The sequence below is a fragment of the Mya arenaria genome, chromosome 8, assembly GCF_026914265.1.
Source record: "Mya arenaria isolate MELC-2E11 chromosome 8, ASM2691426v1".
Taxonomy (NCBI): domain Eukaryota; kingdom Metazoa; phylum Mollusca; class Bivalvia; order Myida; family Myidae; genus Mya; species Mya arenaria.
Genome location: NC_069129.1, coordinates 47,670,684 through 47,696,351, shown reverse-complemented (window position 1 = coordinate 47,696,351; position 25,668 = coordinate 47,670,684). Strand labels below are relative to the sequence as shown.

The 25,668-nt window shown below is 34.6% G+C and overlaps 1 pseudogene; it reads left to right on the top strand.

Moving 5' to 3' along the window:
* The first annotated feature begins 1,182 nt into the window (after positions 1-1,182).
* On the top strand, positions 1,183-24,266 carry LOC128242111 (flavin-containing monooxygenase 5-like; annotated as a pseudogene).
* Positions 24,267-25,668: the final 1,402 nt, after the last annotated feature.

Sequence of the window (25,668 nt, the reverse complement as noted above, 5' to 3'; positions counted from 1 at the left end):
TGCAATGTCAGTGTTAAGCCATGTGTTGTATTAAACAAGTTAGTAGGTTCAAGTAGCTTAGTAGTTTTATATATATATGACCTTAAGAAGTTGTTTTGGATTTAAAGTAGCGCTACCTCAGTTGCATGAAAGCAATACCTTCATCAAATATTGACAGAACACATGTTCTCATTAAATGAGATGCGGGTGGGGGGTGGGGTGTGTACAAATCTGTTTAATTTAGTAGAAGTAATTTAACAAACAGTGAAGAATTTCTTTTAAATGTACTTTTCAAGAAGTTTTTTGAAACATTTAAGAAATTAAGATATTAAATTACATGCACAAAACTGCATTTAACTTTTTTGCATTAACACAAAATTAAGTTTTTTATAATAATGATATTAGGATTGATAAAGATAGTGTCCGAAGTGCTTTGAATACAAGTAATGAAGCAAACACGTCTTGCTGCAAGAAATTGCGATAAAGCTTTGTCTGTATCAGACATGGAAGGTTAAATTGTTTTTATATTCATTTATATTGACGTACGGGACAGGAAGTCAAAAGTCCACAACCAATATCGTGTTGTTTTTTTTTCAAATTTATTAACATTTGCAATGATCTGGCGAGATAAAAGCAATATACATATATCCTAGATAACTATAATACGTTATTGTTAAGAAACCTGCTTATTGTATTGAAAACTTACATAACCTATTCTTAAGTAATGACAGGCACTTATCAGTACTAATTTGATGCCAATAAAAATACGATTTGTATTGCCTGTGGACAGAAACGTAAAACAACTTGAAATCATGCTTTTTATGGATTATTAGATGAGTGCACGCTGACCATATTATTCCCACGATTGGTCTTCTAGGCATCATAACAACTATCATCGGTTTTCTTAAGGTAATTTGATATCTCGAAATGACGAAAATGGCTTTCAAAAACGTTTCAAGAGGGTTACGTCAATACGGCATTCTGAAACGTGATTCATAAGCATCGCTTAACTTTGAGGAACGTATTGACGTGAAAAAGTACGGATGACAGAGTACTTTAGAATGGCGGTGAAATAAAAAGCAACAACGCTAATTTAGGACGACCGTCAGTTTTCGAATAACACCAACTGAACGTCAAGACGCTCAAGTTCTGTCGCGTCGCCACTCAATAACGATATATTGTGTACATGGATGTTCTTCTTGTTATCTAAAGGTTCGTGGTCAAAGAGGAATATTATGATGGTAAGTATAAGATAAAAGTATCATGGAATTGTTTTAAAGAGTAGTGAAATTTGCATTAAGTCAGTGTTAGTTAATTACTATAATGGCACGTTAATGTCTGATTTCTCGATGATGAGTGAATAACTAGTTTAGCATGATGTTATATTGGTGTACGTTTCACTTGATGATTTAGTTTAACATTCATTTACATTGCAATTGTATATAAATGCAGGAAACATTTGTTGCATCATTAGTATGATATTGTTCACCCATAGGGTAAAAAATGTAGACTCTTCGGAACGTAAAGAAAGACGCTTCGCTTTCTTGAGTAATAAAAACAAAATTATAGTACAAAACATATATATAAAAAAACACACCAACATTTGCTATAATTGTTATTTTTCGCCCATATTGTTATCAAAATGTACAGTTGGAATGATAATTTTCCTGCTTGAGATTGTCTTTTTGTGACTTGTAGGTGTTGGATGGTTGAAGTGGTCGATACTTAATACGTACTTAATTGTTAAATAACTATGATTTCTTACATGTGTGTATGTTTGTCATTGATGATATTGTGGATGTATACTGTAGTCAATAACAACTAAAATCAAACGTTGTTCGTTGTTTTCTGAGACGATTGTACAGCTTATAAACCAATAACTCTACCGTGAAGAAAACCTGAAAATACAATACACCTTCAACAGTTATAGTCTACGAACAACCTATTTATCTGTTAACGCATTTTATCACCTCGATTAATAGTCCACAGGTTCTCTGATTGTATATCAGGTATATAACTATTACCTGTTTATCTAATTATTATTAACACACTAAAATTAACAAAGAAGATGCACAACAATAAACCAACAAAACAATGATTAATTGACTACATTTCATTAGACAAGCTCAAAACAGAACCCCGTGGATTCGGGCGGTCCCATCGATCTCATTTTACAGTCATAGCAATTAAAAACAGTTAAACAAGTGTCTAGCATTTGTTTTAAACGTCAAATACCGGTCTTTAACACGAACCCGGTATAAAAACACGTCATGCGAATATAATGTTTCCTTAAAATGGCCGCCGGAAACAGTTCCGGTTCTAAAATACCGCTGTTATATCGAGTTTCATATTTTAACCTAACTACTTTGTCACCAATAGGATGATGTCACTGACCATCCGAGACGTAGAATGGGCTTGGGGTAACGTCTTAGTCCCTGTATAGTTTCGGAAAAAGAATTGATTGTTCCGTTAACACTCAACATTCCAGTCGAAAACATCAAACAATGTCTCCGATGCTATGATATTTATACAGTAGCAAAAATATTACTTTAAATTATATGTTTGTTCTTGAAATTAGCCACATGTTTCATTTAGACTTGATTTCTTTTGTAGTCGACAACTACAGTAAGCCAGTCTGGACTGGTCAATTATGTAAAGTTGTCTGTCCTTGTATATATAAAAAGAACTTGTTATTGTTGTTTAAGCGTAATAAACAAGTTGAAACTCGATACATTTCAAAATTAACGTAAAATATTTCCAAAACGTTTGAAAACATGTGCTTAGTTATTAATCCTTCTTGTTCTACATGAATAGTAAATATAACTGTCACAGTATCTTTTGTATTTTGTATCCAAACTCTGACAATTAACATGGTTGATTTTATTAATATTTGTTTAACAAACAAATCTTTCTTTTGTAAATACAAATCGTTTATTCAATTTATATGCAAAAAACAAACTGTTTATACTGGCTTGACCGGACCATTCCCGGGCCAACTAAAATATCCGGACACTTAGTCGTTTATACCAACCTCACAAACAATTATTACTAATCGAGTCATTGCACACCAATTATGTATCTCGCCATCCAAAGGGAAATTGATTCAAAGTTGGTAAGTGTAACCTGGCCGATAACAGTCTTCTTACTTTGCAAATTTTACAGAGTATGTTGTCGTACTCTTGTCATTATACTGTTTATTAGGAAAACAACTCATCATCTACTGATGCATTGCTATTTTTCCAGGCAATTGTGCGCCAATTTACATATACACTGTAAGACAACAATATAAGTTCGTGTGAAGGAGATACTTTGGTATCTTTCCGTTCTGCCTGTGTAACAATTGAACGGTTTCCGCTAGAATGAAGAATAAAGTGGCGCCCACTTGCTAGTCGTAGGCTTCTAGGCTACTTTCAATACTTGCATACGCATATATAACCCAAGAAACATCATTGTTTAAATTGAAAATAACTGCGTAGTTGGATTTTGTTTTATCAAAATTTTATAAAATTGCGTAGTATTCTAAAAATAGAAAAGTGCTTCAAGCGCTCATAGGAATCGTTGAATGTAGTGTGTAAATTTATCATTGCCATATTGAGCTATAAACGTTACACGATTCAAGACCGTATTTTAAGGATATTTAAGTTGTGTGCAAAGTATGGTAATAAGTAGCGCAAAAATGAATATAATAGAAATATTATATCTTCTTAACAAAAGATCTACTATAATGACTACAATAAAAGCTTACCTTATACATGCTTAATTTTACACACATAGCACTCTAAAGAGTAATGGTATTTGTTGTCTCTAAAATTTCATTAAAATAAAACGTGCAGTTGTATGTAGAAGTTGTTGTTTCCAAGTGGCGTCAGCACTTGAGACTGTCATGAAGTTCAATTGGTGGTATTTGAGAACTCCAGTACTTCTTTAAGTTCTTGTGTTGTTATTCTTCACTGTTCTTGCATTCGATTTCCTGCTGCCGACTATTATTCTGCTTATCTTTCCGGGTTGTTGTTTTTGCACCGAATGGCGACTGGTTATACCTATTGTGATAGGGATTATACTTCCCTTTAATAAGTAATTGTATGCTTCATCCCTCAATATATTTCTAAAATAATTTGTTTGAGACGTGCACTGAATATGTGGTTTCTATTGTTTTTAAGTGGCGAAAGTAGATAAAAGCTTGATGTATCACATTATAATCGATTGAGGTTGGTGTTTAATATACTAATAGACTTGAAGTTGATGAAACACATGTTAATAGATTAGATTTTGATGTATCACATTATAATAGACTTGATGTTGGTGTATAACATACTAATAGACTTAATGTTGATGTATAACATTATAATAGATTTGAGGTTGATGTATCACATTATAATATACTTGAGGTTGGTGTATAACAAAGTAATAGACTTGATGTTGATGTATCACATTTTCATAGAATAGAGCTTGATGTATCACATTAAAATAGACTTGACGTAGGTGTATAACATACTAATAGACTTGATGTTGTTGTATCACATTTTAATTGAATAGAGCTTGATATATCACATTATAATAGACTTGAGTTTGGTGTATGACATATTTATAGACTTGATGTTGATGGATCACATCTTAATAGAATAGAGCTTGATGTATCACAATGTAATATACTTGAGGTAAGTGTATAACATACTAATAGACGTGATGTTGATGGATCACATTCAATAAATTTAAGGTTGATGAATCACATTAAAATAGACATGAGGTTGGTGTAACACTTCCAAAAATCCAGAATCGCTCCTCAAACGTAATAGGTTTGCACTGAAAGGGAGGCCTTGAACCATCTTTTAAATATCCGAAAGAAGAAAATGTCTCATATTCAATTCATATTTGTTTCTTATCTGTAGATTTTTACAGATTTTACTGCCATCATTTAGGAAACAATTTCCCTTCTCTGACCACAAGCGGGTTTGGTATATTCATTGTGTCCATTCATTGCCCAACACGTAACTGTTGCATTAAGGAAGCGACATCCAACCTTTTAAGATTCATGTGTTATACACGACGGACGACGGAAAACAAAAAAAATGACTTTTTTTAAACCAATTGAAGTGGCCCGTTTATTGCTAGCATAATAAACATTTTAAAAATTGCAATATGTTTAGATTACAATCATTGCATATTGGTGAAAACAAACAATTGTATAATCAAATACATGTTACTTGTTATTTAAATGAGTATATATAATTCCGTTCACTTCACAGTTTGCATGGTGTTTCAATATCTGTAACGAAAATGACCTAGAGTCTACTGAATACAATTTAAAAGAATAAAAAAAAAACACAAATAACACAAACTATAAAATATTTATATGTACACGGATATCCTTAAATTGACTCACTCATGTTTTGGACCAAAATTAGTTTTCTCGGTAATGCATCTAAAAACATAGATTTTACCATTTCTTAATCTTATAATATCGAAATTGCAGAAAAAATACAGTTATAGCATTAAAATTTATTTTGGTTTTAGTGGGGTTCGAACCCACGCCGGTAAGGTCAAGAATTTCTTCGAAAAAGCCGATTAGTCCACACGGCAACCGGAACTTTAACAACAGTTGTGGATATCTTGACTTGTTAAGGATACATTGATAACAAAATGTTATAATGTCAATAAACCAATCACGTAACACCACGGACGTAATTAATTTTCAATCGCGTTATAAACGCTAATGAAAAATTGAGTTCCTCAAAGACAATATTTGAGCAAATAAGAACATTTAGTGAAGAGTTTAGCTTTTGATATTTTTGTTTTAACACTCCTTATGATTTGCAACACTTTATTTCATAAATAAAAAAGTGCATTATACAAACCATGAGTGAGTCACTTAAATGAATCAATGTTTACGGAAACGACATACTGAAGTGATTTGAAACAACGGTAAGTATTTCAATTGTTATACACATGCTCTATTATGTTGGTGGGATTTTTATTATTTCGAGTTGTTTCTGTTAAGTCCATATCCGATGCATCATCACGCAAGTATCGAAAAGTGGTTCAATCCCTTAAATCAATCGATTAAAATTGTATTTCATTAGTTCATATCTTTAAACCATTTCTAAAGTAAAATTGACGTATCAGTCATACTTTATTACTTACTTTATTTCATCTTTCTCTTTTAAAAAAAAAAGATCTTATTGTTTTCTATCTCATGATATTAAAATGAATTATTTCCTTGATTATGTCATGGAATCATAACACAGAAAATTCCAGAAACAAATTGTTACACGAGTTGCTTCGCATAATAAAATTGTTAAATGTTTGTGTAACGGTTTTGCAAGCTCAAATTAACCTTTCAAGTTTACTGTGATTTAAACATGCACATATTTGTACATTACATTAAAACAGTACACAAACAAATACCTTTTGACCATTTTACAACAGTATGTACAATTATTTTAAATGAGCTATGATGAGATTAAAACATTTTCAGATTTTTTAAGATTATGCTTTCCTCAAACATTCGACTTTGAGGTAATGCTGTCCACATACTTTTGACTGTAAGGTATTGATTTAAAGTATTGCTTTCATCATACATTCGACTGTGATATATTGCTCACCACATACATTCGACAGTGAGGTATTGCTTACCACATACAATCGACTGTGAGATATTGCTTTTCATATACATTCGATTGTGATGTATTGCTTTCCACATAAAATCGACTGTAAGGTATTGCTTTCCATATACATTCGACTGTGAGAAATTGCTTTCCAAATACATTTTCGACTGTAAGGTATTGCTTTCCACATACATTTGACTGTGAGATATGGCTGTCCACATTCATTCGACTGTAAGGTATTGATTTCTACATACATTCGACTGTGAGGTATTGCTTTCCACATACATTCGACTGTGAGGTATTTATTTCCACATACATTGGTCTGGAATGTATTTTATCTTACTGGATGTTATTGCCGGCCCGCGAAAAAAAATGTTATTTGTGTAATCATTCGGTATGAATTCAGCCGGAGAGAGGTTATTACATTTGTTGAAATAAGAACATTGGACACATAGTTGTGACGTAGTTAATGTATTGTACGTCAAACATGTGACTGCTTTTGCCAGTAGTTCCTTTCACGGCAAGCAATGTTTGTCCAACAAATGACTACTTTAGCCAGTGTTACCGCCAATGGCAAAGCAGTGTATGTCAAACAAGTGAAAGCTTCCGCCAGTACTGTATTCAGTTGCAATAAATTAAATGTCAAAGACATGAATGATTAAGCCTTTTTTTACTTTAATATTTAAATGAAAAACTACGGGAACAAGTACAGAAGTCGAAAGTTTAAACATAAATCCCGTTTAATGGCACAAGGTCAACGCCAAAACAAATATATTCTGAAAAGTTTGGAATATTTCTTCTGAAACACTCACAGGTTCGTTGATGATTTATATTAATTTCTAATGTACGTTATAACGTTAGGCAAACATGTACAGTTTTGTTTTCAATTTCATAAGATTTACGCACGAATTATGATAAAGGGATTTTTGATACATTTTTTCGAACTCATTTATCCTTGGACGTGAGATTAACATAAGAATAAAACAAAAAATAATAATATAACTTATAGGCAAACCCGAAGTATATCTATGATTGGTGATCTCGACTCTATCTGCAGACGAAGGAATACAATTCAGGGTACTTACAGCAAACAGTTTTTAAAGATATGGTTCTGTTATTGTTTTTACTCTCTAAACACCCTACACAGTCAGCCCTTACCAATAATGTTTAAAAATGTGTGATCATAGAGTATTGAAAAGAAATCATTGTAATTACTATGGAAATAAACCACAAACATATTGTTGGTGATGGGCGCGAGTGTCAGCAGTCTAACAACCTTTAAGTGTTGCCTTCGTATCGAATGTTGCGTACCGACCGTTAAGATATGTGCATCTTTATGAGTTATAATGAAAGCTCACTACGTTTAGTGAGATAGTAATAGCTGCACGCCGATCGTTTTTAATGTGTCAGTGCTATATTATTTAAGGACGGAATGGCCAAGACGAAGCTGTTGGTGATAGGCGCGGGTGCCAGCGATCTTACGGCCATCAAGCGTTGCCTTGACGAGGGACTTGAACCAGTGTGCTTCGAGCGATCATCCTACGTTGGTGGTCTGTGGCATTACACAGACGAAGTCGAGGAGGGGCAGGTTGGCGGATAATGTTTATATTTTTAAATTTTCTTTCACTGATACATTTAGTGTGTAAGGTTAAGAACTGGTAAACGTGTTACCACACTACCCCCAATTATTTTCATCTTTCACCTGACCGTTTTTATTCGAACCAACACAAAACGATATTGTTATATGTGTTGGTACACTTGTAGCGTTCTTTGTCTCTTTTAGTTGTTTGAGGTGTTTAACCTTTTGCCTCTAAACACATCGTTATAATTTTCAACTAAGCTTTTCTATCAAGGTTTCATTGCATAAGTATTATAACTGTTGTTGTTTTTGTTTTGTGAGATAATTATCCATAGGTTACATAAAGACTTAGGATGAAAAATCAAATAGTCATTATGTGTCAATTATAACTTCTCTATAGGCATGTGTAATGAAGTCAACTGTGGCTAACACGTCGAAGGAGATGATGTGTTATAGTGACTTCCCGATCCCTGCCGAGTTCGCAATGTACATGCGCAACACCAAAGTGGATCGCTATTTGAACATGTATGCCGACAACTTTAAACTGAATAAATCCAATTAGATAGAGAAGTACGTTTGTATTTAATAGCTTTTCAGTTAATATATTAACACACAACACACAAATGATTTCTATACGTGTACAATCTGCATTTTTTTTCTACGTGTGCTTTTTATGAAACGCCTTGATGAGATGTTTTTCCCAACGGGTAGAGCGACAAGTACACATGGACACTAGACGACGTTAGATGATCGAAAGGGATGCTATTTACCGACCCAGTGAGACTGTCAACCAGGATTAATGATTAGCTAAAGGATATTTCTTTTACTTTGTGTTTTATTTTATTCATGTCTTTGATACATTGTCCTGCTCAAGGGCTTGGAATGTTATGTCATATTTACAAAAAATCACATAGGCTTCCCCGACCACGTTAAAGCACACATTGATAGCTGCATACATTCTACAATAGTAAATTCAAACAACATGTTTGTCAATTTATATATAACCCGAAGGTTATGAGTGTGAAGCCCTCGAAATCGGGCAAAGGAAAATGGGATGTTGTGAGTAAATCGAACGGTTCGGCTGACACTCACTTCCACACTTATGAAGCTGTGCTGGTTTGCACAGGTAACCATTCTGACAAGAACATCCCAGATTTTCCATGGCTGGATAAATTTATGGGCAAGATCATACACACGCACGACTTCAAGGATTTCCATGACTACGAGGACAAGCACGTACTCGTTATTGGAATAGGGAATTCTGGCGTATATGTAGCCACTGAGCTCAGCAAAGTCACCTTACAGGTCTGATCAAACGTTTCTTATAACTTAACCCTATTGCGTCTTCAGAAGCTTGCCTAATCCCATGTAATTGCATGCATCAAAACATGCATATCGTCAACAGGGACTTTATAACCCGAAAAACACGTCTTAACTTTTGACAACAACATTCAATAGGATTAATACAATTTTATAATTTTATTTTTGTCTCTTTATAACTTGTTGCATATATTTGCAGCTTAATATTTTATTGCAGAGTTTTTAATAAGGTATTCTTATAGTTGAAGTTTCTAATTCCTTTATCACTGTTTAAAGTGTTTTCATTTAACATCTATTTGTAAAGGAAGTAATAACAAAATTTGATACAAGTACAAATTAATGTTATCAGGCAGAGTTTTTTTAGCGCCCAAGAGCAGTATATATACCATGCTGACCACTTCTTGTGACCAACTAGTTTCCTCATTCTATCAACTTTTGAAATCCTCAAGGCCAAAAATGTCACATGTGGCTGATATTCCTACTGCTCTGCACACTGAGTGAATCTCTTGGACATGTATATTTAAGCGTAATTTCTAAATTTTGTTAACTTTTCTTTTAATTCAAAATACTTTAAAGTAAAAGTGTAACACTCGTTAACAAATACAGAGTAATCTAAACAATTAAACCTTATCAGGATAATTAACATATACATCAACAAGGTGTATCCTAAAACCAGTCCAGTACATTGTCAATTCAGAATATAACAAATAAAATTGTCTTGGGGGATATAAGTCTTATAAACAACACATATATGACACATTTGGGCACATATGGTATGATATTCATTCAACAAACATTAATATTGAAACTATGCTTCTGTTTCCTCCACTTTAGGGTACAAAGCAATATAATTTAGCTTATTCTTTGATAATGGTTCAGCCGTATCTCCAAAATGTTTATCAACGAATCCATAGGAATATAGTTAGTATAGGCAATGTCTTAGGTACATCACTAATTTCAAAGTTAGTAAGCTGATCCGTGTAATCTTTCCAAATATATATCGCTGAGAGGTTCGCCGTTTGTTTCATATCACTCAGGAGTTCATCATCCACTAGAGACAATGACTGGTATTCAGAATTTACCGGAAAAGTAATGAAAGCATTTTTGCCACGCAACATGTAGGTATTGCTATCATGTCTTAAGTTCTTTTGGTCGTTGAGGTTATGTCACGATTTTGTTTGCATGTTAAAGAAACTCGTAGGGAAATAATCACCCATAACCCATCGGTCAGCATACGGTAACTGAGGTTCAATATTAACCATTTCATGGCATGTTTGGTCTATTTTCTATAGGTTGTTCGTAATTAGGTGAATGATACAGTTGTTTGATAATTCGGTCGGATACAATGGCTTAGATCATTGACAGAACGGTGAGCGGCTGCATGCCATTAAGACGTTATCGTCTAACAATGTACTTCGTCTGTTTAGAGTTTACGTCTATACCTGTACTTTCTATATCGAATTTAGCTAGTGCGCACGAGCTGTTTTCATTATATGTCCGGTTGACATCAGTCGTGGAAACGTTTATTACTTTGTATATTGTGTAACGTTCATTTTCTTTAACTAGGGGAATTTTCACCAGCATTATAATTTTATTGTCTTTAATTACCCCTGAGAGCGGTAAGTATTTATAATAATCTAGGATATTGTTGTCTAATTCAAACGAGAATTTATTAAGAGGCGGTGATTCAGCGGCGATATCTAGTAGCCTAGACCTTAATTCATACGGTGAAATATAATAAGGAGCCAAGTGTCCTAAACTTAAAGAAGCTAAATGGTTGTCTAAATGCTCAAAGAAAAAGGCTGCCCTCTCTAAAACATCTCTGACTTCTTGTGTTATTAAGCCTAAATGGAGATAAGACAACATGAACTTGTTAGGTTCTATTAAACGAGCATCTGTCTGTTTTGTATATATTCGAGTCCGTCTTCAAAATTTGTTATCGTAGTTATAACTTCTGTTTTCTATCACAACTGACCTAGTTAAATTTGAAATCGATAATGATTGTGCACTAACATGCATCAGTCTGAATTGTCTATGATCTTTCTGTTTATATTTACGTTTCAACTCAGCTAATTGAATGTCGTCATCACTATCGGAGGAATCGCTACGTTGATTAATTTTTCGTTTCATTAACGATGCCTACGGTGTATATTGGCTTGAGTTACTTTCACTGCGTTCAGAATGATAAGGATTTGACCTTACCTCTGATATGGTTTCTTATTTCTCTCCATTCTCACTTTCACTTCTGGGAGGTACTCTATAAGTCGCTTTCCTCTTACATCGTGTGTTTTGGTTGATTTCATTGGGAACTTCCAACTCATCAATGTCTACACACTTACTAATACTAAAACTGTTACTGCGGACAATAGCTCAATAACTCAAAAATACGGTTTATAATAACTATCAAGCTTAATAGTACCAGAGTGCTTCTTTAACATAATGGTCTGCCCTACCTTAATTTCTGGTTCTTTAGCCTTGGCATTCTCTCTCTGGTTCCGGTGACAACCCGTCTGATCGTGGTTCGTCTACTGCTTCGCGTTGTGATCAGCAACTGTTACTGGTACGCCATCTTGAAGTGTCTCTCGTATGAATAACTACAGAAACAAGCACAGCAGTCGAAAGTTCAAACATAAAGCCCGTTTAATGGAACAGGGTCAACGCCAAAGACCCAAAGACATAGAACACAAAAACAAACAATCACCAACCAGAAACATGGAACAACAGCACAAAACTCCACAAAAACACAGTACATATTTACTATAGACAAAATAAGGGGTACAAACTGTAAAATGCGTCTGCTCGTCGTCGATTAGTACTTCACGTTGTCGTTGTGTGACCAACTTGTTTCCTCATGCTGCCAACTTTTGAAATCTCTAATTAAAGGCCTAAAATGTCGCATTTGGTGGATATTCCAACTGCCCTGATCACTGAGTGAACTAACTCGATTCAATCTTACTGTCAATTTTTAAACACAACGGCCAAAAACAGCATGCATGGACACCTCTAGATTTAATTGAAGCGTATATTGCTTGGGCATTTAATTTGGAGCCTAATTTCTAAATTTTGTAAAGTTTTCTTTTACTTCAAAAGTAAAAGTGTTACAACGACCAGTGGACAAATATGTTATGATTGCCTTATTTCACGGTTTAATACTTTACAAACACAGAAAAAGAAAATCACATTTTTTTTATATTCTTACTTTATTTCATCATTCTCTTTAAAAAAAGAAGATCTTATTGTTTTCTATCTCATGATATTAAAATGATTTATTTCCTTGATTATGCCATGGAATCATTACACAGAAAATTCCAGAAACAAATTGTAACACGAGTTGCTTCGCATAATAAATTTGTTAAATGTTTGTGTAACGGTTTTGCAAGCTCAAATTAACGTTTCAAGTTTACTGTGATTTAAACATGCACATATTTGTATATTACATTAAAACAGTACACATACAAATACCTTTTGACCATTTTACAACAGTATGTACAATTATTTTAAATGGGCTATGTTGAGATTAAAACATTTTCAGATTTTTTAAGATTATGCTTTCCACAAACATTCGACTTTGAGGTAATGCTGTCCACATACTTTCGACTGTAAGGTATTGATTTAAAGTATTGCTTTCCACATACATTCGACTGTGATATATTGCTTACCACATACATTCGACAGTGAGGTATTGCTTACCACATACAATCGACTGTGAGATATTGCTTTCCATATACATTCGACTGTGATGTATTGCTTTCCACATACAATCGACTGTAAGGTATTGCTTTCCATATATATTCGACTGTGAGAAATTGCTTTCCAAATACATTTTCGACTGTAAGGTATTGCTTTCCACATACATTTGACTGTGAGATATTGCTGTCCACATTCATTCGAATGTAAGGTATTGATTTCTACATACATTCGACTGTGAGGTATTGCTTTCCACATACATTCGACTGTGAGGTATTTATTTCCACATACATTCGACTGTTAGATATTGATTTCTAGATACATTCGACTGTAAGGTATTGCTGCCCACATACATTGGTCTGGAATGTATTTTATCTTACTGGATGGGATTGCCGGCTCGCGAAAAAAAAGTTATTTGTGGAATCATTCGGTATGAATTCAGCCGGAGAGAGGTTTTTACATTTGTTGAAATAAGAACATTGGACACATAGTTGTGACGTAGTTAATGTATTGTACGTCAAACATGTGACTGCTTTGGCCAGTAATACCTTTCACGGCAAAGCAATGTTTGTCCAACAAATGACTACTTTTGCCAGTATTACCGCCAATGGCAAAGCAGTGCATATCAAACAAGTGAAAGCTTCCGCCAGTACTGTATTCAGTGGCAATGAATTAAATGTCAAAGACATGAATGCTTAAGCCTTTTTTTACTTCAATATTTATATGAAAAACTACGGGAACAAGTACAGAAGTCGAAAGTTTAAACATAAACCCCGTTTAATGGCACAGGGTCAACGCCAAAGACATAGAACACAAAAAGCAGAAACTAGAAACATGAAACAACAGTACGAAACTCCACAAACAACACACTACATATATAATACATAAAAAAACTAGGGTTGTTTATCAAGGATTGTTAAGTACCGCCTTGGAACAGTCAGTAAAACCTCACTCTTATCCCAACTATCCCGATGTACTGTATATTAAACACGTGAACGCTTAAGAGAGTATTACCTTCAACGGCAATGCATATTATGTTAAACACGTGAATACTTTAGCAATCAAAACCTTCGATGGCAATGCAAATTATGTAAAACACGTGAATACTTTAGCAATCAAAACCTTTGATGGCAATGCAAAGTATGTAAAGCACGTGAATGCTTTAGCTATCATTATCTTCAAGGGTAATTTGGACATTTACAAACAACAGAATGACTGTTCTCTCTAAACAAATAGGAAGAAATAATTGGTTAAATTGATTATCAAACATTTAACTCATCCTCTCCCAATTGATGAATTAATAATTTTTCCCAACCTCTATTTGAAAGGGTTTACCGTTCTCTCCTACGTATTTAACATTAATGTACTTTATGTCTAACACACGAATGCATTAGCCAGTAGTTCCTCCAACACATCCAAAGTAATACGATTTCTTAAAACAATACAGTATGGTCACACGTTAAACTCCATTTACCGGTATTGTTGTTTTAGATGACATGCATACATGGGTTTGTCTAATATCGTTAGGTGATGTCAATATTAGTGTTTGGAATATCTGATGTGCGCAACAATCTATTCGTCTTAGAAATTCTTTTCTTTTTGATTTCATGTATGTAACTTAATACGTTTGTGAGCATCTTCAACATTCAAATGGGAATTTGATATAAATACACATTGTCACCATCAATTTTATTTTTTTACTAGAATACATATGCTGATTCTTTTGTTTAATATACACTCATACTTTATTTCTTTGCCTTATTATCAATAAATCAAAATGAAAGATTCTAATTCATTATTCATACAGGAAACGAAAATCGAGTCCGCTCTATCATGTTTGGATATGTGATAAACGTTTGTTTGCATTTCGAAGTAAGCTTTGACACACATATTGAACCTAGATTTCTTATGTATACTTTTACATACTGTTTTTTCTCGTTTGTCTTGTACAAGAGAAAGTATAATCGATAATGAACAGTGCATACTATGCGTCTGCATGCTGCACGAACCATATGAGTGACGCTTTACGTACGTAAAACAAATTTATTCTGAAAAGTTTGGAATATTTCTTCTGAAACACTCACAGGTTCGTTGATGATTTATATTAATTTCTAATGTACGTTTTAACGTTAGGCAAACATGTACTGTTTTTTTTTTTAATTTCATAAGATTTACGCACGAATTATGATAAAGGGATATTTGATACATTTTTTCGAACTCATTTATCCTTGGACGTGAGATTAACATAAGAATAAAACAAATAAATAATAATATAACTTATAGGTAAAGCCGAAGTACATCTATGATTGGTGATCTCGACTCTATCTGCAGACGAAGGAATACAATTCAGGGTACTTATTGCAAACAGTTTTTAAAGATATGGTTCTGTTATTGTTTTTACATTCTAAAAACCCTACACAGTCAGCCCTTACCAATAATATGTTTAAAAATGTGTGATCATAGAGTATTGAAAAGAAATCATTGTAATTACTATGGAAATAAACCACAAAAATATTGTTGGTGATGGGCGCGAGTGTCAGCAGTCTAACAACCTTTAAGTGTTGCCTTCGTATCGAATGTTGCGTCCCGACCGTTAAGATATGTGCATCTTTATGAGTTATAATGAAAGCTCACTACGTTTAGTGAGATAGTAATAGCTGCACGCCGATCGTTTTAATGTGTCAGTGCTATATTATTTATGGACGGAATGGCCAAGACGAAGCTGTTGGTGATAGGCGCGGGTGCCAGCGGTCTTACGGCCATCAAGTGTTGCCTTGACGAGGGACTTGAACCAGTGTGCTTCGAGCGATCATCCTACGTTGGTGGTCTGTGGCATTACACAGACGAGGTCGAGGAGGGGCAGGTTGGCGGATAATGTTTATATTTTTAAATTTTCTTTCACTGATACATTTAGTGTGTTAGGTTAAGAACTGGTAAACGTGTTACCCCACTACCCCCAATTATGTTCATCTTTCACCTGACCGTTTTTATTCGAACCAACACAAAACGATATTGTTATATGTGTTGGTACACTTGTAGCGTTCTTTGTCTCTTTTAGTTTTTTTGAGGTGTTTAATCTTATGCCTCTAAACACATCGTTATAATTTCCAACTAAGCTTTTCTATCAAGGTTTCATTGCATAAGTATTATAACTGTTGTTGTTTTTGTTGTTATGAGATAATTATCCATAGCTTACATAAAGACTTAGGATGAAACATTAAATATTCATTATGTGTCAATTATAACTTCTCTATAGGCATGTGTAATGAAGTCAACTGTGGCTAACACGTCGAAGGAGATGATGTGTTACAGTGACTTCCCGATCCCTTCCGAGTTCGCAATGTACATGCGCAACACCAAAGTGGACTGCTATTTGAACATGTATGCCGACAACTTAAAACTGAAGGAATATATCCAATTAAATAGAGAAGTACGTTTGTATTTAATAGCTTTTCAGTTAATATGTTAATACCCCCCAAATGATTTCTACACGTGTAAAATCTGCATTTATTATTCTATGTGAACTTATTATGAAACGCCAGTTGAGATATTTTGCCCAACGGGTAGGGCGACAAGAACACATGGACACTAGACGACGTGAGACTGTCAAACCAGGATTAAGGATTAGCTAGAGGTTAATACTTTTACTTAAGTACTTTGATACATTGTCCTGCTCCAAGGCTTGGAATTTTATGTCATATTCACAAATAAACACATAGGCTTCCCCGACCCCGTTGAGGCACACATTGATAGCTGCATACTTTCTACAATAGTAAATTCAAATAATATGTTCGTCAATTTATGTACAACTTGTGTACCCGAATGTTATGATTGTGAAGCCCTCAAAATCGGGCAAAGGAAAATGGGATGTTGTGAGTAAATCGACCGGTTCGGCTGACTCTTAAATACAGACTTATGACGCTGTGCTGGTTTGCTCTTGTCACCATTCCGACAAGAATATCCCAGACTTTCCAGGGCTGGATAAGTGTATGGGCAGCATCATACACACGCGCGACTACAAGGATTTCCATGAGTACGAGGACAGGCGCGTACTCGTTATTAGAATAGGGAATTTAGGCGTAGATGTAGCCACTGAGCTCTGCAAAGTCTCGTCAAAGGTCTGATTAAACGCTACTTATAATTAAAGCATTTCGTGTCTTCAGAAGCTTGCCTCATTACATATTTATGCATGCATTAAAACATACATTATCGTCGAAAGATAACCAAAACAACTCGTCTTAACACAAGAGTTTTCAGCGCAAAGCAAACGTAATTATAGTAAATGATCTTTAGCTGATGAGTGTTTTTTTATTTCTTTTTTTATGCCTTCCCTGATTATAACGCTTTATTTTTGCCAGAGTATGCCCTTTTTCCGCGACAAATCATTTGTATTTTTCATGTAATTAGCATGTTTTGTCATTCCATCCAAAGTGGTGTAAATAATGTTAAACGACCTCCACTTTGTGTTTGCAAATCCCGGATTTCGAGAACTCAAGTACCGTTTTACTTATATTACGATGTTATCATATGCTGGCCTATATTTTAGTAAGAAGGCTTCAGTAAGATATAATTTGGGTGTATTTTGTTTGCGAAATGTTTTTGGAAGTAAGTCATATTGACTAACTGTCAACATTATATCGTCGCTGGACCAGTACTGGCCAGACGCCTACATTAATTAAGGTTCAAAACATTACTATTATCTTTATCTTATTATTATTATTATTATTATTATTATTATTATTATTATTATTATTATTATTATTATTATTATTATTATTGTTGACGGACAGAGCCCCGCCTTCGGTCTTTGACCAGAGTTTGATTGAGAGTTCAGTTTCTTAAAACACTTCGACAAACCTTTTGACAATACGGCCGTCTGACGGAGCTCTGTCAAAAAATTATTTTGGAAACAGGTTTGTCGAAGTGATCAACTTATCAAACTTCGTTTATGAAATTCAGGCGGGGCTTATTACGCGGCATAGACTGCCCTTTGTTTTATTTAAAATGGTGTACTAAAAGAAAAGTCACCTTTGATCTATGTCTTCATTTTAATGGCCATATTTCATGGCCTTCCGACGTAGCATATATGACGTAATTTATCACCTGGTATACACACACTGGGCCATTAACAGCCATTGTTGAACATCGTTTTGTCGGAAAAGAGCCGGTACGGGGCCGTCGCATTTAGCCTGCATTTGGAAGATGATCAACGCGGTACCGGCAGCCAGTAGGACACGGCGCACAACAAAAATACATACAATAATACAATGTACACACCATCAAATGCTACCTGAATAGGGAAAACACATTTTTTTGAAGAACTACTGGAAGAATTTCGTTGTGTGCCGACACCATTAACGGCTTTGATGATGTGTAAGACATTAGGCATGTACCGGATCATTGCCGTTGCGCTAACTGGGCAGGGTTTAAGCATTTTAAGATTGTATTTAAACATACCTTTGTTGCTATAAGACAACCAAAACAAAGGAATACAATTTTAATCTTATTATATGAATAACACATTTTATTCGCACAGTGCCATGCAATAACCTATGAAATATATGAATGTATAGACGTGAAGAAATATGCTTAATATTTTTGAAATAGACCATTTCAGGGATGTTTCATATATGCATTTCTTATTGTCTTATTTCAGGTATCTCATTAATTGGGCAGTCTGGGTCATTTAAGCATCATAATGGGAATTATCTTTCACGAACTGCATTTGGAATGAGGATCTTTTCCTTTGCGGTATTTAATAGATTTCTTGAAGTAACGGCAGTTTACAGAAACATTTTATTATGTCATGTAGTCATCATTTTTTAGAATATCAATTTTGTCCTCAATAGTATTAGATTTTGGGATACTGTTTGCATTGACTACCAAATAACAAATGCTTAAAAACGTTATCTATTAGCATATCATATTGAGAACTTTTTTCATGTTTATACATTGAGTCACATAATGTACATACTTGATTAACTTAAAGCTGACCTTATTTAATTAAAGTAGGTAATTTATTTAATCTTGTGTCATACAAATGCTTTGATACAATCGATTTGGAACTGTATTATCCTCATCATTGACAGTCAATCCTGCTGAGGCCTTCTCCTCCTTTGCCTGAAGCAGCATAGACTATAGGCTTAACTCATGATCAACAATTATATTATAACAAAATTTTTGCTTCAATAACTAGAGAATTATGAAACAACAGCCCCTCAGTATGTTGCTACTTTTGTGTGTGCTTTAAATGCCAAAGGGCAATAAGACTTTATTTCGTGTATTTGTGCAGTGTCAAACTGAATTAGCTTGTCCTGATCATTTGAATATACAGACATTTGCCATTGTATCGATGTTTAACTACGGTGTTTAAGGTAACATAACTCATGTTTACTTTCAAACCAATTGCTATTGCATTTTTTGAATTTGCTCTTTCAGTCTCTTAACTGTGTCCCTCTAAGTCTGTGGCACCAGGTCTGCATCCTTCAACAATTGCTGTCATTAAAAAACTCATTACAAAGTTTTAATCTCTTAAAAACAAATACAAATACTTACAACCTTCAGTTGAAGTGTCTATATATGTAGATTTTTAGGAAGGAACATTACATTGACAAACACTAAAGTTATAGTTATAAGGACAAGTACTTTACAAAAAAACACACCACGGGGACAGTCATTCAGGGTCGGACACTATATTTACACACAGTATATTAAGAGTAATTCCGACTAGTACATTGCAAAGACACACAACATGGGGACAGTTGTTCAGGAAGGGACAACGCATTGACATATACTTTAGTAATAGTTTCAAGAACATGTCCACTACAATGCCACACACTATGGGGATAGTTGTTAAGGGAAGGACATTACATTGACGTATACTTTAGTAACAATTATGGGGACATATACACTTTAAATACACACACCATGTGGACATTTTTTTAGAGGCGGACATTACATTGACATACAGTATAGGAATAGTAATTTGGACATGAACATAACAAAGACACACACCATGGGGAAAGTTGTTCAAGAAGGGACATAACATTGGCATACCATCTAGGTATAGTTATTTGCACATGAGCATTACAGTGTGTCACACCACGGGGACCATTATTCAGGGTCGGACTTTAACTTGACATAGCGTTATCCTGACAAGTATATTAAAAAACTCACACATCATGAGGTTAGTTATTCAGGGACGAACATAACATTAACATACAATATAGTAAGAACTATTTTGACATGTACATTGCAAAGACTTACACCCTACTGACAGTTTATTAAGGGGCTGACATTACATTAAAATACACTGTAGTAATATTGTTGGGACATTTACATTTCAAAGACATACGCCATGGGGAAAGTAAGTCCAAACAGATTCCAATTAGACAATTTACCAATTGGAGTTTTCCAATTTCAAGAATTTTGCCATATTGAATAGTGGGAAATCTCAAATTGGAAAAATAAGTCAACGGAAACGGTTTTTTTTTTCAAATAGATATATAACAATTGATAATAGTTATTATGGTTGTTAACTTATTCAATTTTCAAAATGTTGTACAAATTTCCAAAAATATTGTTGGGCTGATTTTCCTATTGGAAAAATCAAATTCTTATGGGTTGGCCATTTCCCCATTGGATTCCAATTTAAAACATTTACTTAAATACAAAGTATTTCTAAAAATAATTTGAGAAATTCAAAAATATGTTTGATTTTTATTATTGAACCTATTGGAATGATACCATAACTTTATGAATTTAAAACAATGGTTGGAAAACAAAGTTTGCAAACAATCCGGATATGCAAACTTTACCCGGATGCTTTTAAGCGTTACCTTATCTTTTGTCTAAGAAGTGCATTTTCCGTTTCATTTTTATACGTCCGTTCATAAAACGCGTCTTATTAAAATTTTACCTGCAGTGTTCATGTGGAATGTCCACTATTTTGTACGATAAATCACATTTGAAGGATTTGTCCAATCATCATCAAATTTGGTCGGAGATTGTATGGGCATAATATCTACCATATGCTGTAGTCATTGAAGTAGTCGTCCTTTAATTATAAAACAATAACGTTAACTTGATCATGCCTGATCAATAACTTTTGACACCTTGGTCAAATCATCACCAAATTTAGTCAGACTGTGAATTGACATGATGTATTGGAGAAGTATGGTTACCATTAATGTAGCCTGAATCACTCAAGATATATCGTCTTTGATTATATATTTTACCTCAAGTCGATCTTGTCCAATCAATAACTTAGGAAACTTTTACCCAGTCATCACCAGATTTAGTCAGAATGTGTATGGAAATAATCCGCGGATAAGTTCGATAACCAGCTATATCGAGAGTTATCACCATTAGGTTCAAGCCATTACCTAAAATCAGTCTTGTCAGATCAATAGTTTAAAAAGCTTTCGTCCAATCACCATATTTGGTTAGAATGTGTATGTGTATAATATTTCGGGCAAGTTAAATAACAAAGTCATTTGATATTCATCGCTTTTCAATAATATAAATCACATAAAATTGGTCTTGTTGAAGTCTTTGTCCAATCATCATCCAATTTGATCCGAATGTTTGTGGGCATTATAACTCAGCCATGTTTGTAAACCGGCCATGTCGCCATGAGCCTGGAATAGGCAAACACTGTATTTACAGTAATTTTAACTAAAAGATAGGCCAATATTCGATTGCATCGTAATAAAAAGGTACTTCTGTTTGCAAAATCCGGGACGTTTTGTGCTTATCATTTCATACAAAGAGTTTCTTATATATATTTGTAGCATGTCTTTCACTACACATCCATTTGGTAATTGAACATGTTTTTCCCTTAAATATACTCAACAAAAAATGAAATAATTTACAACAGTATAACATCAAGTCGGTTTAAATCACACTTATCGTGAATGAATAAAGAAGAGAGTCACATGAAGTATTTTTCATCTATTTGACTTTTTTGATATATTAATTAAAACAAATCTATATATAACTTAACATTTTGTATGCTTTGATGTTTACAGCTATATTTGAGCACACGGTCTGGCGCTTGGATATTTCACAGAGTTGCGGATGGCGGTGATCCTTGTGATATGCGTTGACCACGAAAAGTATTCCCTTCAACCGAACTTCCCTCCATTTTCTGCCGCTCAGACATTTAGCGACGATCTTGCGAACAGAGTTGCCACAGGCAGCGTTATTGTTAAAGCCAACGTCAGCCGATTCACTGAAAACGGGGTAGTGTTCGAAGACGGAACGGGAGTGGACGCCATTGATAATGTCGTAATGGCCACAAGATACAGTTTTGGGTTCCCGTTTCTGGACAGAAGTATCATAGAGGTGAAAGAGAACAGAATTAACCTCTTCAAATACATGTTTCCCCCGGATGACGATCACCATACACTGGCGATCATTGGATGTGTCAAGCCTGTGGGTGCTATATTGCCGATCAGCGAAATGCAGTGCCGTGTTGCCACAAGAGTGTTTAAGGTGGTATATTTATAATAGTATAATGTGTTTAATCATTACCGGTATGCATAAGCTACAAAAATCAGGGTCAATCTCTTAAGTAGTTTAAGCAAAGATCAGGTTTATCAAAGGTATTTAAAGCGTGAGCTACATACAAAGTTTAAAATAATATCGGATTGATGAAGTCTCTGTATTGACAGCAATGGTAAGTTCTACACTGTCAAAGCCTCTTATAACCGCCTTGTGCCGTTCTGTAGGATCACTAAGACGCATCTGGCGAAATGGCTTTCATACGTGTATTATGCTAATATCATACTTTTTAGGGCAAAACGAACCTACCTGGTCGCGCTATGATGTTGGAGGACATCCGGGACAAACAGGAGTCCATAGCTCGGCGCTACAATGCGTCTCCGATACATACAATAATAGTTGATTACGTCGACTTCATAGATGAACTGGCCGAATTAATCAGCTGCAAACCTAATTTGAGTAAGCTTATATTGCAATACTAACAAATAATACACACTAAAATAGTTTAAAGGTACTAGACACCAGATGATACAATAGCAAAAACAAAACAAGAAAAACCCGCTTACGGCATATATATCTTCCGCAGTTTTTGCGCATGTTTTCCAATTCAAAATTTACTTGGTTTGTCTACTACGTAAATCCCACATAATTAAAAGATAACGTCGGTATATGTATCTCTACTTATCACTTGACTTTCACGTGCTAAATATACATACTTGAAACTGGGAAACCATTATGTACTATTTGAAAACAGGTTAACTTATCTGAGACAGCAACAACATATTATTTTAATCATGCAATATGACCTCGTACTAGCTCGTTTTGACAATTCTAGACTTCTCTTGTGGAAATAATGTAATTGCCGATTTTTGGATTATCTGGTGTCTAGCCCCTTTAAATTTTACGCATTTAAAACAGGGCGTTTAAGTAATGTTCGTCATTGTCTTGTATCATGAATTAGTTCTGTGTATTAGGTATTGCGTGCAAGTATATTGCAAAGTTTGTTTTTGTTTAATCCTATGGATATCATTTATCTTTAGAAGCTTCGGTTTTGAAAAGATGTCAATGATAATTTAATCTTAATCAATATGATACTGTTCCACATGCATGTTTCTTCGTATTTTGCAATATTGCTAATGCCCAGTCGGTTGCCAACAACAATCAATACTGGTAAAACCGCATTCATTAATAATTTGACTGCAAATTCCATTTATAAACAGAACACACTAAATCAGTAGTCTTAACCATAACAATATAGCATTAAAGTTCTTGACAGGCAGACGAAGAATTTCTTAATATTTTCGTTGCAGAAAAACTGTGTTTGACTGACCCGAGGTTGGCCTTGGACGTATTTTTCGGCCCGACGACTCCTTACCAGTACCTCTTGCACGGGCCTGGGGCCTGGAAATCAGCCAGCGAGTGCATCCGCACACAATGGGAACGGACGTACAAGCCACTCAAAACTCGACCTTGTAACTTAAAACAGGCAGATGGCTCGGGTGCCATGAAATGTTTGGTGGTTTTAATCGTTGCACTCCTAGCGTACTTTTTCATATTCTAAGATGGTATTGGATATCCACAGAGAAACAGACATCATGGCCACCATGGTAAACATATGTTGTGTCTTCCTGCTATGGAACACTAGTATATCATTAAACATAATTGTAATCAAAAATACTTTGTTTGCAGCGTAGTTTTACTCCTTTAGTACCCCCACAAAAACAACAACCTCGACAAAAAATGAGTAACAATTTGCTTAATAAGTTATCTAGATTAGCCTTTACCTATCTATCTTTGGTGACTATATGCTTTTATATACTGTGCTTCTTAGAACGCCAAAACTAAAATGACAATGACCGGGTACTTAATGATTTGCTTAATTTTATTTACATCAAATACGGTGATGAAATCCCTCAATTCAATTATCAAAAAATTATCGTGACGTTTGGACATGAAATTAACTAAAGTGGAACAGTACGATTCGGTAAGGAATGGAAGTTAACTATCTTTATTACTAATTGGACATTTTAGCAAGGTGTTGTAAAGTGTAGTAATACTTTCATTTGTAAATATTTCAAATAATAAAGTTGCATAAGAACTTGTGGCTTGCTTGTAATTCATTCAACGTATGATTTTTGAAAACACAAAATGATCTGTTTGACCTATTACACAAATCTTTTAGGATTCCTTTACTTTGACATATATGTGCAAACTGCTTTTTGTTTATTAAAGGGACGCACTTACAAATGGTAACTTTCAAGAAGAATATTTCCCTGGCTCTAGTGCAAGTAATGCAAATTGTTGAAAGTTCTAAAACTAATTTTAGAATGTCTGTATCTTGCAACTGAAATAGTAGACGATGATATGCGATTGAGATAAAAAAGGCCGATCATGAGCAGCTAAAATACTACTATATTATATTGTATATATATCAATCTATAAAATGACAAAAATACCATGGCTTGGCCTATGCCGTTGGGCTGCCGAGCACTATGGTCTTGGTGTTTATATCCGTTCGGTCGTAAGCTGTCCGTGACTTTAGTTTCAGCAGTCAGCACAATTCATTGCGTTCGAAGTAATATTTAAAGCTAATGGTTTCCCGAGATTGAACTTCTATCACATAATCCTCGTCTCTGCAAACCCAGATCGATGCCGATCTTCTGAGCGTCTCCAAACCTCCACAGCTAAATGCTGGTACCAGTCGCCCCCCGTCAATGGCAAAGGGGATTCTGAACACCGATAACGGTAGTACTAGCAATCTGTGCGATGACCACACGAAACACAAAGCTTCGAGGATCAAGCACTGCTATTCTGTCGCTAGATGTTCGCTCAACACAGATCGCAATGTTACGAGGGTTAAAATATCTCATGTCGTGTCTTTTTGCCCGTGCAGTAGTAAATCGATTCCTGCCTATCAAGACGGCAAGTTCTCTTAAACTTGATACTTGGTCCGTTATATACGTCTCGTAAAATACCATTTTTTCTACTAACTTA